A 12,582-nucleotide genomic window follows, 5' to 3' on the forward strand; every position below is an offset into this window, starting at 1 on the left:
GTGATGATTTCTTACACGTCTTCCTCTTTTCTCTCCTCTTTCATATCTAGCTGTTATATCAATTAAAGTGTGTAAAATGACACAAAAAATAATCTTGGAAAAAAAAACAACTGGGAAAATAACTCAACTATAAGCAGGGTTTTTCCTGTATAGAGGAAGTTTTGGCGTCCCCCCCCCAAAAGAGATTTTAGCCAGCCCCAAAGCAAAATCACCAGCACCAAAAAGACATGAATTGAGAATAAAAATGGCAAATCCAATTCAAATCCTCTCTAAATGTGTTGAACAAGCAGAACATAAAGTTGAAAATGAGAGCTAAACTCAGTTGTATCTCCAGAGTCAGTCTGTACTGAACCCTCCCGTGATTTATTTAAATATGAATATTATATGTTTAATCAGTTTTGTTAATTGGGGTTTTATTTACTCAAGCATAATATAAATTTTTTTGTTTATCAAATTGTCAGAAATAACAGGAACATGATAGCCTAGAAATGTAGAAGCACCCTAGCGGCAGCAAATGTAATTTGCAGCCAGGGGGTTCTAGGCACTCTCCGTTGGCTTGCGAGCTGGAAAAACCAAACTCTGGTCAGGCCAATCACATCGTGCCAGTGGGCAGCTGGGAACAGCGGTCTTCTGGAAGACTTGGGCGTTTTTCTTTGAGAAAAGAACAAAGAACGGCTCTGAAATGCGTCGTCGTTGTGTTCGGAGTTTTGCCGACCGAATACGGCAAAAGTTTAATCTATCAACTAGCTTTGCTACCTTCTTCGTTGCTCTGGTTGGTTGTAGTGCTATCCTATTGCGTGCAGAGGGAATTTGAAAGACAACCGTTTATCCCGCCCCTCGGATTGAGCCATGCCGAGTTCCCAGACCCAACATCTTGATGTGGGTCTGGCTTGTCAGGCTAGGAAAATGCCCCTTCTGAGCCAGGAAAAAAACCCTGTATAAGCATGGCTAGACACCACTTTTACTATTACAGTTCCCAATCTGGGGGTGGGGGGCCCAGAGAGGGTCGTTAGACTATTGTTTATTAAACCCCAAGAACTGGAAGTGTAATACTCTCATATGTATGTATGTATGTATGTATATAGTGCCACCTGACTGTGTTTATTAGGGGCCCAAGCCCGAGGGGGCATGGGAACCGCGTTGCCTTGCAAACTGCGGAGCTGTGGAACCCTATTGTTGTCGCTAGGATTTTTATTATTATTATTATTATTAGGGCCGAGCCCTATTGAAACTGAAGGAATTATTATTTTTCTGCGCAATGAATTGCCTTTTTGGGGACCTTCCCATACTCAGAAACTCACCAAAACTTGCGGTCGCATCAGGCCTGGTGGAAAAATGTGATACTTTAATGGTTTTGTAAACAGGTGTGCAAAAAATGGCTCGCTAGCATAGACTTGGTACACGGAATCTGGTACACATATGTATCGTATAAAGACGTACAAAAAAGCGTATTGGAGCCATGCCCTAAACCCAACAGGATGTCGGCCACTTTGAATTCATTGTACGAAATGACTGCGTTTTTGGCCATTTCCACATGTCGTGCACGTACGTCTCGCTTTATTACATAAATGAATGGGAGATTTATTGTTGCAATTCACTACAGACTTTGGAGCTCGCACTTGGTGAAATTTCCTCACATTTGCCTCTCCGCCGTCGTGCTTTGGCACATATGCACTGCTTTTGCGTGCTCTACTTTCGTGGGCTCCACAGGTCATCAGGGGCGACTTGCCCCAGGGAGGACTCGTGCCGGGGAGGCTCGGACCCCGTCATAACTGCTTGCAGTTCTAGTTTATCTTTGATTTTATATTTTACTATTTAAGTTTTGCTAATTTTTTTTCTCTATTTATTTATACCGTCAAACTGAGAACTGCTAAACTGTGTTTCTTTGTTGTTTGAACATTGAAAATAAAGATCTATTCTATTCTAGACGAATCATTGCAGTCACAAGACGAATGACCGGATAGGGAAGGAGACAAAAAATATTTCTGACACAATAATCTTTACTTCATCAGACTTAAGTCTAATATTCTCTAGTGAATTAATGAATAATTTCATCTTTTCAAGCCTAAAAAATTAAGTAGATAACCAAAAAGTGATTTTAAAAAAAAATATTTTTTTTTTTTTGTTTTGAGCTCAAAGCTCATATGCATATGCAGCCTATGACTGAGTGGTTGTAATTAGACATTGTTTTGTTTTTAAGGGTCACAGACCAACAACATGTTGGGAAACAGTGCATGAAAGGTATGTTTTACATACCTTTCATGTTTTTCTTTAATTTGGTGTTTTAAAAAAACAGTATGTGAAAAACAGAAGACAGATGTTAGTGTAAAAATGAACCTAGGTCTCCTCAAAAACAAACCAGATCCACTGTCTGTGTTACTTGACACTGGTTTCTATTCTCAAGGCGTCCTCAGGTCTTGAATGTTTTTTAGTTGTTTTTTTTTTTTTAGAATATTAACACTAGTGTCAAGTATCTTCATACATATAAGGTGTAAAGTTGCCCTTTTGATCTCTGAGATCCAGGAAGTGTAAACATCCTACACTCTCGGCGTCTGCCCCCTGGTGGCCGGGGGTGGGAATGTTTATACTGCCTGGCTCAGGAACTCAACCAGCAGCTGGGAGGAATGCTATATGTTGTATTTTTCTGTCAATTCCCATATCCGTGCAGAACGCAGATATCATACTGTTTCACACAATGTAGTTCAACCAGTGCATTTTGTTTACGCTCTCCCAAAAGGATACTGTAATCCATGCATTTTGTGTCTCCCCGACTTACTCAAATGTCCTTCCCCCCTACCCCCACCCCCCGGTCTTCCAAATTGTGCCACTAGAGGCCTTCAACTTGCTCAGAACACTGCAGCCACTATCCTGACAAAAACTAGAAAATATGATCACATGACACCCGTTCTGGCCTCTCTTCACTGGCTCCCAGTACAAGCTAGAGCTGATGTTAAGGTTATTCGTTTAACATATAAGGCCCTGCATGGACTCGCACCACCTTATTTATCCGAGCTTATTACACCATTAGTCTTGCCAGACCCTCCTCCACAACGCTGCGGAGGAGGGTCTGGCTAGTCCACACAGCAATCCAGGATGAAGACAGTAGCGTCCGTGTTTACATTCGGCCGCCATCTTGGAAAACAGTCATATGCAGTCAAATCACAAATGCAGTGTAACCAGTAACCAGTAACATAGCTCAAACACAGCGTTCGTGGTTCGACTGGTCATGACTGTTTTCCAAGATGGCGGCCGAATGTAAACACGGACGTTACTGTCTTTATAATCTATATTTTTAATAAACTGTCTGTATACTTACAAAGTTCTCAATGCTTTAGTTTGCATGTAGGGACCCTCCTTATGCTACCGTTTAAGTGTGGTGATATTTTTGAGCCTTGTTAGTGGTAGAAAATGGTGATTTACCATGTGCCCGTAGAGACTCATTCGATTAGCATTAAAAACAGATCCCTGAGAACGCTCGACTCAGTACAAATATGTTATTAACCCCTAGGTTCATTTTACGTCGGAATTGTCCTTTTAGAAGGTTGTTTCAGTCGTGTAACAGAAAACTCAGATTGGACAGCTAGCTGTCTGGCTTTACCCTGCAGAGATCTGAGGAACAGTTAACCATAGTCCTCATAAATTGACCGGAGTTTAAAATAACAACACAAAAAAAGCAGAAGGTGACGGACATCCTGCTGAAAAGAGGGACATCCGGCGGATTTTCCGACGGCAACGGAGCAATCCCGGAAGTGAAACGTCGTAGATATAGACTATTGCACCATATACACCGGTACGCCCTCACCGCTCCCTTGTTGCTAGTCTCCTGGTCATTACTCTAGTGAACAAAACGTCAGTTGGTAATAGAGCATTCTCCTATCGTGGCCCACTCTGTTGACTTACTATACTACAGCAAACCATAACACTCCATCCTTTCTGCGTCCTTTACAAACAACCCTTTTTCACTTATTCTCTTACGTTGCTGGTTTTGTATTGTTTATTATTACTACTTTAATGCTGTTCAATTGTTTTACTGTCTGTTATTTCTGTGTTCCTTTTAATTGTAAAGTGCATTGAGACCAGGTCTAATGGTGATTTTACACGTTGAATAAAATTTGATTAATTGTATGAAACAGGTATTTTTTTTTATACTGTCTCCCCGTTTCTCTGAGAAAAATGTTGCAGGATTAAAGCACATTTTTTTTCCCCCCTCTTTGCAAATAATGTGGTTATTACCGTCTTGGGCTCATAATGTGTGGTATTTCTAAATTTTCAGTATCTGGATGCAGATTTCAGAATCATTGGTGCAACACAAGCATACACTAAATTAAATCTGAACAATGCATTTTGCTGCAGAAGTCCTGTTTCTTCCTTCAAATTTTTTTAATCCCTTTATGGAATGTCAATACATTTAAGTGTAACATTAAATCTTTGAAATGTTTTAGCTTTAGAGAAGGCAGTCTGGCCACACACAGATTTACAGTACACAACCACAGGCCTACAGTTGCTCTGTGTCGTATTTTCCATTCCGATTCTCAGTGGCATTCAAAAAAGGACATCAACAGTGTTCAATTTAACTTGATGTACAGTAAGTGTCCTGCAGCCTGTGTAAATAGAAAGCTATTAAAGTATCAACTGAAGAATTTGTGCAATTCCTCTGATATCCTTGGTTGGACTGCGTGGGGGAATGCTTGCCATTCGGGACAGGAAATGGGGAGCGGCACAGCTCTGATTGGCCAGTTTCCCTGACCCAGCGACCTCGGTCATGGCTGTCCCACTGGGGCAGGGGCACATACACAGACTTCCAAGTACAGTATGTGACAGAGTTAAGGGAAAGGACAGAATAGAGAACATGGGGACTTTTCAGTGTTTTATACATTCTCTGAGACATTGTAATCAGTGGCGTAAGCAGAAATAGTATTTTGGACAGGCCGCTACAAAAGTGAGTGGGCCATTTTCAAAAAGACGAAGTAGCAAAAAGGACAAACTGAAGAAAAAAAACGCAACAATTTTACCTTCCAACATATACTGCATTACAACAGCAATAGCAGTACTGTCTACAACATGCTCAACCAACAAAGCTCAGTCTAAAAAGTTTTAACCTATTCAGGCTCAAATATATTTGAACCGGCAGAACCAGGAGCATTGGCTCTGCACAGCACTGTTAGAAAATGAACCATTTTATTGAACAAAGTGGCAACTTAACCCAAACAGCAGAGAAGGCGTTTACGTACTGCATGACCATAGAATAGACTACATCAGACAGAAATCGCACATGTAACATATCCTGTGTGCATTCATAACAGCATTGTTGCTTCAGGACTATGGTCAGATCATGAGCAGCAAATACGCTACCAGCAGTAAAAGAAAATCAAAGAATGAAAACTTCCAGCCAAGCATTGTTTGAATTATGAAAGATCTAATGAAAAGGGGCCAGCAAGGCGCCAAATCTTAGACAGTGTATCGAGTCCACGGCAGTTACAGGAGCAAAGAAAACAAAAAAACGACGTTACTCACAGATAAGTTATCTTCTTATTTAATGTGGGCAAAACACAAATGTGTTTTAGCTAGAAGCCATTATCAGTGTTCACGATTTCTTACTAAATAGGAAGGTTACTAGGTTAATTAAATAACGCAAGAAGCATGAAACACGTTTTACTTAGAGCAACACTATGACTGTGTCTCAAACCGCCTACTTGCACACTTAGTTTTAAGTATAGTGTAGATAACACAAAAGGTCAGTACACTGAAAACTCGGATGACCCCCTAAAAACGGTCAAAAAGTTCAGTGGGGAACGATGGACACTACAGGCACTAAACGGGCGCCATCTTGACTACAAAGCGGAAATGGGAGGGACCAGGGACGTCGACCGGCAGCTGATCGGACGAACGCGTCACGTGGGTCTGGCTTCTCCCGGATTTCACAAACGAGCATAATGGCGGCTCATTCAGAATACGATAAATAGTTCACTGAAATGTATTTCTGAAAACATGTTAAGCGAGAAATAGGCCACACAGTTGCTGAATCTGTCTGTTTTTTTGATTGAGAAAGGTCAGTTTAATAGATTTTCGTCTGATTTTGAGAGGCGGTGAGCCGAGCAGACCGCTTGTCATTTCCGGTAAGTTTTTAAACATAAGTGTTCCTTTTGGGACAATACTAACCATCGAAAGGTGGCACTACAGCAGTAAGTGGTTAGTGCACATTAGCAGTGTATTGACGGAAGTACGTGGAATGAGACACAGCCTATGTAACTTTTCCCCCTTCGGTCCCCCTACAGGTTGTCTCATTGGAACTACAGCTGCAGCTAAAAGCTACATAGTGTTGCTTAAATGTCTGTGAGGGCCAGCACTCAAACAAACTGCTCTCTCGCTGATGGGCTGTCAGCTCTGCTGGGGAAATGTCTGCACATGCTGTAGAAAAGCTCGTCCTTTTTTACACTGTATTCCATCCAAGAAAACTGTCCATACCACTTTAAAGAGAAGCCATTGTTGTCGCGGTAACTTTTAACAGTACATTGCTTAACACATCCACGGTACATTGTCTAAAAAAGCCAGCTAGCTAACGTTAGCTGCTGAAGGCAGCCCGGAGAGTCTGCCTGTTGTTACCATAGCAACCACCTACGTTCCAAGGCTTCCTAATTGTTTGATCCTTAAGAGAAGACACATTGAACACACACAACTAGTTCTGTTACTATTTCTTTTTTTGTTTTACATACATTTGAATATTTTTCGTTACAAAACGTATTTTGATCAAACTTGGCTGGACGGGCCAGTGAGTAAAGTGGGTGGGCCAGTGCATTTTTTGCATGTCAAGTGGCAATGGGAGGAAAGCTGTACAGAGGAAACTGTGTGTGTGTGTGTGTGTGTGTGTGTGTGTGTGTGTGCTTGCAAGTCTGCTATTCTAGAACTAAAAATATACAATCTGTAATGCAGACATAGGAAGGGAGGATGTGGCTGTTTAAAGGGGAATGCTTCTCATGGGCCGTGCAGTGTACTCAGTAGATTTCACAATACTGTACACTGATTATGATAGAATCTGTAAGATCAACAACAAAACACTTAAAGCTGTTCATTCAGAGCCTGAAATCAAAAAGATGTGTTTTCTGCTCATGAACACTAGAGGCTATGCCAGCCCTGCAATATACTGATCCCCTGTCGAGTAACTTGACAGTCCCGTTTTACCTATTTGTCGTACATCAAGACATACATTTTTGGTATCAGATATAGATTGTCCACAGCTGTGGAATTCATTGAATATGTCACTAAAAGCATTAACGCCTTTGCTAGCCTTCAAATCACAGTTAAAGGGTAACTTCGTTTTTTTTTCAACCTGGACCCTATTTTCCTATGTTTTTGTTTGTAAGTGAGTGATAGGAACAACAATCTTTGAAAATGGTCCAGTTTTAAGAGTGAACGCAGTAACCAGCAGCCACAGACTGGGCTGCAACCTAACCCTACAGAGCAAATGTGCATCGTCAATTTGGTCCACGGAAAGTGCTGTTTTTGCCACTGACAGGCTCAGATTAATATATTAGGTTTTTTTCCCCTTTCCTTTATCGTGTTATTTATCTTTTTGTGCACGTTATAGGTTTACAAAGTAAAAAAGCCCAAAGTCCACCCCAAAGGGACTCACCATCTCCAACAGAAAACACTGTTCACAAACTGCTCCAAACAGCTCTATTGTAGTCCAGCCTTTACTTCAGAGACAAACGTGGTCACTTTGTAACACACGTTCAATCAAGGGGGTAAGCTTCGCTTCAGAGCTCGAACCTCCTATGGCACCATTTTGATTCTACCAAACGATCACCCGACGTTAGCATTCCATTGATTGTCAATCATTTTGACGTCACTTTGACAGCGAATAACTTTACATCTGAAGCATTTGTCCATTGTTTATTTCTAAAGAAATACGACAATGTATAATAGGCTCCATTAACTTGTATCTCACGTTATGGCTCCGTAGCAGACGTTTTTGTAAAAATAGGCTAACGATTGTGTCATAACCACGCGACTTACTGTCGCATGGTAGAGGAATTACCGTAATTAGTATAGTACAGGCTCGCAGGCAGTTTCGACTTACATTAGCTGTTTAAGTTTAATTACTAATGTTAACTAGCATTTTAGTTAGCAATAATCAGTCCCTCCAGGATTTCGCTGCCTTTTTTTGAGATTGTTGCGGCTCAAAATGCCTGATTTTGCAGGAGCTTTTGTAAAAAATTTCGATAAAAGTTGCGATGTCTTTTGTATGTTTGTTGCAATTATGTTGCGGGAGATGGAGAAAGTTGCAAAAAAAAGTTGTGATTTTTTTTTTTTTTAGTTCTTTAAAAATAAAAAGGAAACTTGTTTTGGGGAGAATAAAACGACTCTAGGCTGAGTTTTTCTTAGTAACCTTACCAAAAAGGCTCAGGATGCTGCAAATGTTGGTATAATATGAAAATGGCTGGTGGATTTAAGACAAAAAATAATTTATTGAATGAATCAAATTTGAACATATCTGTCAGTGGCTTGTTGATCTTTACATTGTTAGTTAATTTCCTAACCTGGCCTGGGACACATTCACACGGTTTGAAGTACTTACTGGACTTTAACTTATCATTGCACTTACAATAACGAGCGTAGCTGTCCTCAATTTAGGTCATCCTGTACGTCTCATCCCCGGTTTTTCCTGCATCGACAGGGTGTGATTGTGTGTGTGTGTGTGTGTCAGTCGCGGGGTGAACTTGGCAGCCCCGCCCGCTGCAGAGAGCCAACAGGAAACATCAGCCTTTCAGCGACTTTATAGTGGAAAAACGTTACAGCGTACATTGATGTTAAAATGTGTACAGGTTGGTAGGACGGTCTGAAATGTTTTACATGGTCTTTCGCTGTACATTTAGTTGGTAAATGTGAGATGTTCGAGTCACACACGTCTCGTCTTACAAGGAAATTAATTTGATGACGTACGTGTGGCGTCAACCCGTTCTCACTCCCGCTTGGTCATTGGCTCTCAGAGTCACATGCACGTGGGACTGCTGGGATTGGTTGAAGTCGTGGGAAATTATCCATAAATTGGATTTACAAGTACCTCAAATTTGTACTATAATAATAATAATAATAATAATAATAATAATAATAATAATAATAATAATAATAATAATAATAATTATTATTATTAATAAGTAAGTACTTGAGTAAATGTACTTAGTTACATTCCACCACTGTTCGGGACAGCCGTAAATATGCCATCACACCATCTTCGAATTTTGTGACCCGTTTTGCTCGACACCCGCTCCTGTACGTGACTGATGTACTTCACTCAGGTCACTTGATACTGAGCAATTAAACGGCATCTGCGGTGTGATTCACTTGCAACGTTTCAACCTGCCCAGTTTTATTTGCTTCTCACGCTGTACAGGACAGGAGGAAGCGGACTTGACGGTATGTTACGAGCTCGGAGGCTTTGGACTTGTGGGATGTTGGTTCTCAGAGGGGAATGGGTGAAGGGAGGTAGAGGGCCCCCGGAGGACAACGCAGGGTGTTACTGTTAACTAAGTCTTGATATGTGCTACTGTGCCTCACCATAATGTCTTCGGAATCTGCCAAATAATTACAACTGTATGTTCTTGTTTGCTGCTTATTGTTGTTGTTGTTGTATGAATAAGAAAATGGAAAACAATGTTGCTTGTACGAACAAGTGCAGTCTGTACCCACTTTTGATCTGCAATAAACATATTTAAAAAAGAAAAAAAAAAAAAATTTCTCTCCATTTGCTGAGAAAGACCATGAGATGTGGTTGAAAGTTCAGGGAAAAGCTAGTTCATGGACCTTGAGATAAGGCCTTGACTATTTTTTTTGTCAAACTATACCGTCTGTATTACTATAAGGGCTTGTGTGGACATACTAAAATGAATATATATTTATATATATATAGAATATTATATTTCGATGACTTATTGTACTTACTTGGCCTTTGCACGTACAGTATTTAAGGTAGAGCAAACCAACAGGTTTGATCTGTATTATTTTTTATAAATTGGGTGATGACACTATTTGCAGTAGGAACTAGTTTCTGTTTTTGGATGGAAAAATTGAAAATAAAAGCAGAAATGTAAACGTACTAAGTCATCTTGTATCTTTATGTAAAACTGACAAGAGAGGATAATGTCAAATGTGCAGTGCAAACTCTTACCACAAGGTGGAGCCATATTGTCACAGTAACACACTTTACAGTAGTACGTAACAGCTACACAGGTTCAATTACCAACCTGGTAATTGAACCTGTGTAGCTGTGATGTTAATAAGATGTTATAACGTTTGGCTGAACTCGAGCTTGAATAAAATAAATGATGAACAATAAAGGTTTGACTAGAGTGGTTATTGCCTATCACTGTGGCTCTCTGTCTGGATACTGAGTCTAAACAGTACTATTACTATTAAAAGGTTTGTGTATTTCCTGTGTAAAGGGAAGGTGATGATAATCAGCATCTCACGTTACATTCTCCGGCTGCAAAAAAAAGAAAAGATTTCCCCCTCAGAAACTGGGCCAGTAACAGGTAATGAACAATAATCATAATCAAGTTCCTGTTTCAGCAGAAAGCAGAAGTTGACGTTCTGCATCAGCTCCAGTTTCTGCCACAAGACAGAAAGCCCCCGAAACCAAGTCTGTGTACAGTTTCAGCCTGTCAGCGAGACCGAAGCAGAGTTTTTATAAACTGACTGAAATGCCCTCTGAGCCAACAATGGGGGAATAACGTATATATTTACCCTACATGCAGACATTTTCAGCTGAAACATTGCAGATTGCAAGACAGCTGTCATGTACTCTAATTTCAAGTGGGTACTTTCTTAAGAATAACAGTTTTTATTTAGATTTACAACAAAGCACAGAACCTACAGCTCACAACATGAACACATCCCCTCCCCCCCTAACATTAAGGGGTTACTGTGCTCCATGGCTGCTCTGCCTGGAAGCATGGTGGCTGCTATGGAAACTAAAATTTGTGCATGTTAAATTTGGAACCGATGAATGGGTTCAAAACCAAATTTTCCCAAACGATTCCAGTAAAAAATATATTCTATTGGAATCGTAATTTGGAAGTTGGAACCGGTTCTCGATGCCCAATCCTATATATCATAGGGGCGGCTGTAAAGCAGTCGCCTACCAGTCGGAAGGTTGATGGTTCGATCCCTGGTCCTGCAGTCCCATTTTGAAGTGTCCTTGGGCAAGACACTGAACCGCGAATTGCTCCCGATGCTGCGCCATCGGTGTGTGAATGTTTAACTGATGAGCAGGTGGCACCTTGTATGGCAGCCTAGGCCACAGTGTGTGAATGGTGAATGGTTCCTGTACTATGTAAAAGCGCTTTGAGTAGTCGTTAGGACTAGAAAAGCGCAATATAAATACAGTCCATTTACTATATAAATACAGTCCATAAAACAATTACATAGTTAGTAAGCCTATACGCCTCTCCACAGCGCATGGATTCTTCGGAGCCCTCCAAAGAGCTAAAGTACATAGAACAGTTACTTTCCCCATTACAAACCATGACATTTGTTTTTAAACGCCGCCACCCAAGCTATCTCACAAGCCACTCTTGGATTGACGGCACCCCTTCATCCATCCTCATAAAAAATGTGCTGGCTATCATTAGTCTATATACACGACGTTCCACTTCCGAATTGCTCTGGTGCCGCCTGAAATTCCACTGGATGTCCGTTACCTTCCGCTTTCTTTGTGTTGGAATTTTAAACTCCGGTGGATTTCTGAGGACTATGGTTAACTGCTCCTCAGATCTCTGCAGGGTAAATCCAGACAGCTAGCTAGACTATCTGTCCATTCTGAGTTTTGACTTGTCAATAAAACCATAAGTTACAACATAAAACCTTCAGGGTTGAGTCACGCTTCAACGCTCAGCCTCAGTATTGATATCTACAGAAAGGCAAAAGAAAAAGATCAGTTCTTGCAAACAGTTGAAAACAAAAAGCCCCGCTGTGGTGCACTCTGCCGTGTTACAGATATGGCCTTTAGACACACTGTTGTTAAAATAAGTGAGTGTTGGTGATTACCAGTCTCCAGCGGTGTCTGAACTCTCATGATCTCCCTTCAAGGATGAGAGAGGAGAATATTGTGAAATATCTCTTTAAAGGCACAGCGGCGTGCTGCAGAACATGCTGGGAGGAAATAGAAGAGGAGAGGACAGGAAGCACATGGAGACACCATCTGTTGTTGGGCAACAATGCAGCAAAAAAGTGCCAAACTGGAGACACACGACACATATGACATAAAGCACAGCCTCTCGAGAGGGGGTGCGCGCACATCCGTGTGTTGTCTGTTACCATAGGGCAAACAGAGTGCAGGCAAAGAGGATATATATGCACAGACAGTATCAACAGTATAAGCACACATTGGTCTAAAAGTTCTCAACTAGATATCATAAGATACAAAAAAACAGGAGGCGCAGGTAGATCTATACAATAAATATTGTAAACATAAGATAAGTAACATCCCATAAGAATAAACTTAAACTATAACACAGCACTATAATAAATTATAAGTTAGGGCTGTCACTTAAAAAAAATCATAATATTTAACATCATTTAGAACTA

The sequence above is a fragment of the Sander vitreus genome, chromosome 17, assembly GCF_031162955.1.
Source record: "Sander vitreus isolate 19-12246 chromosome 17, sanVit1, whole genome shotgun sequence".
Lineage (NCBI taxonomy): Eukaryota > Metazoa > Chordata > Actinopteri > Perciformes > Percidae > Sander > Sander vitreus.